Below are 4,863 nucleotides of genomic sequence, written 5' to 3' on the forward strand. Positions count from 1 at the left end.
TAACCAATAGACGGCCACCCACGATACAACATTTCCACTATTTTACGGCGTCTTATTTGTCTTGTTAACGGAGCGATTACTGTACAGAATAAAAGCACCCTATGAATAAAAAAGTTCTGGAAAAAATGTTTTGTGAGATATGTCTGAAAATTGATGGTTTTGAATCCACAATCATAATTGTGTCATGTGAATTAGACCTGATCGATGGGTATAATCGATCGTTGTTCTAAACCAACAGCTATACACCAACAGCTATTCATGTGTTTCTCGTGGAGTTTGGCCAAGCGGCGTCCAAATCCACAGCAATGGTGGTGTACTAACTCACACAAAAGCATTCCATCTTACTTCTAAAGATTTATTTTTTTCAAGCCGTCCAAATAACAAACTTGGTTATCTAAGTTCTCAAGACTGAACGTTTTCATGAACATTGATGAGTTTGTTACAGATAATCTAATTCCCTCTGAATCTGCTCGTTCTGGACTCGAATAACTTCCGAGGACCAAATACCACATCACGGAGCTACGTAAAATTCGCCACTTTACAAACAGATCAATGTACAGAGATCTATGAAAAGTTTACAAGCATTGTCGAACTGAAAAGCTCCAAAACCTCCGACGCATGTGTGATTAGCAAACGTTTTTCTCTGATTATAATATCACTATGGATATGATTTTTTACTGACCAGATATATTAATAGTGTCACCTCCATGTGTACTCTGCTTTGTGTTACAGTTGCCTCTCATCTTCACCTATATCCCTTCCAATATCATATGTAACTCAAAAAACCTCTGACAACTAGGTTTGTTAACTCGGCTTAGTACTTCGTGATATTTCCACTAATCTAGCTTTTGGACCTATTATCTAAGTGCCTGCTTCATCAAAATCCCAGTCTACACCGGAACACGCTGTAGCCGTTTACACAGCATATGGTTGGGCGTTCAGATTTGTCACAAAGAAACCAAAAACTGTTTGGCATATTTTCAAATGAGTAAGTCTGAGCAGAAGAGGCTGATCCAAACAAGTGCTTTGCAAATAATACATGAGTTGTCAACTCCAGATTTCTGGTTTGTTATCGTATTGTAGTTCATAGTAAATCAGAAAAACACGTAAGTGATGACATGGGTATATTGTGTACACGCGGCCAACCTGGTCCGCTTTCGTGGCGGACATATCCAGTCAACTCACAACGCTCACGTGAGCAAACAATCGGACACGCACCCAATCAGCAGCCACTCAAGTCACACGCCAGATCGATGGTGAAACGACGAAATACTGTTCGGCGTCCATAGGTAGGCCGCCTGACACACCGAAGCAACTGCTACACAGGTCATTTTTGGCGCCAGGACAATGACTACACACTCATGTGGTTAATCTTTGTAGTGAATGCAACTTTCACAACACAACTCTATCAGTGTATTGGAAACGTATCAAGTCATGATTCCGGATGGATGACATTGATGGTTGCTCTGGTGTTCGCCGGTCCACCACTAAAGCGTAATCAAATTTCTCTTCTTACGTAGGGGCTCCACCATTCGTGTCCTAGAATGTATGGTTGTTATGCGCGTCCTTGCACCCAGAGGAAAAATAAAATGACACTTATAATTTACTTCAAGGTCATCCTATGTTTTTTCTGCGAGGTCCGAATGCACGCGGTTTGGGCAATGGTACACGTTTGTTGAACGAGAAAAGGACTGCTAAATTGAAATGCTGGAATACCGGGCTTCTGGTCAGATCAAGCACTGCGTCAAGCCATCAAACAATGCCTGTCTTTCGTTTTTGGACTGAGAGAAAACCTAGCCAAAGTCGAAAAGTATTTCTCGAAAAACCCCGTACAGATTTTGATAGATAATGTATAAAACAGCCTTCACAATAACTGGTTGTGGGTAGACGTTACAATAGCAACTTTGCGCTGATTGGTTGTTCGACGAGCTTGGCAATTGGATTGCAAACGTTTCATCACCCGTCGTGGTGAAATCGTTAGTGCGGGGTTGAGTGGGCGAACTCCTCCCCCTCTGTCTGTGCTTATATAGCTCCTAAACAGACAGGAGGGGAGGAATTCACCCCCTCAACCCTCACTATCGACGTCAACTCGATTGGTGATGAGACGTTTGCAATCCAACCGCCAAAGTCGGCGGACAACCAATAACCACATGTTACAATGATCAGTCAACTGAGGTTTTATAACTGAAACCTGCCAGAATTCCCGGAAGTTTCTCCGCCACTGTGAACCGTACGGGAAAGATTGGACAATTATCATAAATAACACAAAATCGGTGGTACAATTTCTATCGTATCTTATGTAGGGTGAAAAAAGTGTGACTCGCATCTGATGCCACTTTGGCAGTCCCTACAACAGACAGCATTATAAAGCCCCGTAGGACAGCCCACGAAGGCAAAGGGACCCTTTAAACTGATGTCCAGTTTGAGGTACACCTTATAATATATGAATAACTAACGACGCCAGTTCCTCTCCAATCTTGTGTGCAGGAACTATTGGAGATCGTGAAACCAAAATCTGTAAGAAGTTGTATTACACGACAAAGTTGCTATCCATTCTTATGCTCCCGTTACTGTTTAATATCACTATATATTAATTGTACTGTGATTATTTATTAATTGCATAATAACTATTGTTCGTCATCTGTCCGTTTTACTTACTCCTTTGTGTACAGCAAAGATTGCAAAGATGTTCTTCCAAAAGTTGCACACTGGTCTTGGATTACTTCAACGAATCTAGTCATCTATGGGGAAACTGACGGTATCCCATTTTCGTAATTGGCAACAATAACAATGTAACGATGCGACCTACGCATCATGTTCAATTGTTGAAGTAACACATCACGTCTTAAAGCATGTTCATTTGAATCGCAGTAAAGTGAGAATTAATTATGTGCCAGAACTGCAAATGTATACCAATGTGAAACCCCCGCCCTTTGTACAACTAGGTTACCTGAAACACGTTTTACTGGATAACCATGAGGGAATTTTCACGGTATTCAAACACCGAAAAATCTTAGAGAGACCGCAGCAGTGGAACCACAAAAACGAGTGTTTTTCTCCAACATGTTGTGGTTACATAGCAAACGGCTTGGATTTAACATTTCCAGCATTTTATGGAGCGCTCGATGAAGACACTAAAAATTGAGTAACTGTTTCAATATATTATCAGGGATCTAAGTAACTAATACTCTATCGATTCTCGTAGGAGCGCATATTTTAGGGGGCACCCCGTTAGGGACACCTTTGAGCCAATAGTCGACTGAAATCAGCAATTCTGAATCATTTATTCAGAGGTCTTCAACAAGGGCTAAATAATTTAACAGGCTCAGATTATTCGCTAAAAACGCGCTGTAACTTTTCTCTAGATGTCAAGACTTTCTTGCCAAACGCAGCAGTAACAGCTTGGAAAGTACGCTGAGATGATGATCCAAGTTTAAACCAACTGCGCATGTTTCTGCGAAGCATTTGTTATACAATTCATGCCGCATTTTTACCACTCCTGTACAGAAAGATTTGAGTTGCTACGCTCAAACCACAAGGGCCAACATTGAACGGTTTACAAGAAACCCATTCACTCACCCACCAGTTACAACTGAGTAGCGGACAATAATCGGAGAGTTAACTTTGCCAGCAAAGTTGCGCTTTCCTAAGATAACCTGAACGATCTAGCAAGTGGCATGTTTGTTAAAATCGTCCGAGGTATGTGATAGGTACCGGTTTGAGAAAAAACGGTTTTGCCGGCCGTGTTTATCAGATAGCCTGCAATCTGTTTAACAAATGCTATTGAAGACAGAAGTGTCCACAAACTGATGTCATCCCGATATCTTGGGTCTTGACTCGGTGCCGAGAGATAGCTGATTCGTGCCTACTTGAAGCGTTGTCAGATGCACATCCTTGACTATGCTCAGCGAGGAGACCATACGGTCCATCTACATTTCTCCTCATTGATAAAGTTAACCTACATGATTTTAATTCCAAAACCCAGGTAATATAGGCAGTCTGTTACCTTCGCTTTCTCTATGTGAATTCGAGGCTGATCATTAGTTCAGCGTGGGTCACACAGAAATGTTAACGCAAATAAGTACAACACAGCCCGAGGGATGCTCGGAATCAAGCCGCTTCACTACAAATTTAACAGGCCTTCATGCTGAAATTAAACAAATTCAAGCATCCGCCTATACGGTAAATTCATTTGGGACCGACAATCAGATGGCCTGGTAACACCACATACAACGAGCAGGAGAGAAATCACAGATCAGAATAAAAGAGGTCCCATTGGAAGGCTACGTGCCTCACGTACGTGATGAATTCAACCTTTAGGGCTCAAAAATAGGACCGACTGTCTTAACACTAATATTTGGAGGCACCTCTAGTGATTAGAGCGTACATAAATTTGAGCAACAATGACAAGCTTATTGCCAACCTTCTATACAACGACAAACGGGACATATATCCTTTAGACCACTGGTCTTGTTCTACCTTACCAAATACCCTGAGGTTCACATCATAGTACGAATTTCCCCGAGTAGTATCACCGAATTACACAAAAATTCACTAACCACATGAATGGGCGTTTTCTTTTGTCCAGTTGGTATTGGAACTCGTGTGGAAGGTGAGAACTCAGTTTCCAGCAACTTTGTTAGGAATCAAAATAATGCCTCACTGAATGTGTGTACTGTCTACCACTGCCACCGCGTTCTTCCATTCCATATGTTCTTGATACAATGGGTACCGAAAACGTCACCTACTACTGAAAATCTCAGCAACTTGGTGAACTCATTATCCAGCAAACTGTCGCATGCAATGGTTTGTAAATTGATTTTCAGTAAATGTACAAAATACAGCTTCCTACATCTTTGCGTG

This window comes from Opisthorchis viverrini (assembly GCF_000715545.1).
Source record: "Opisthorchis viverrini unplaced genomic scaffold opera_v5_417, whole genome shotgun sequence".
Classification (NCBI taxonomy): domain Eukaryota; kingdom Metazoa; phylum Platyhelminthes; class Trematoda; order Opisthorchiida; family Opisthorchiidae; genus Opisthorchis; species Opisthorchis viverrini.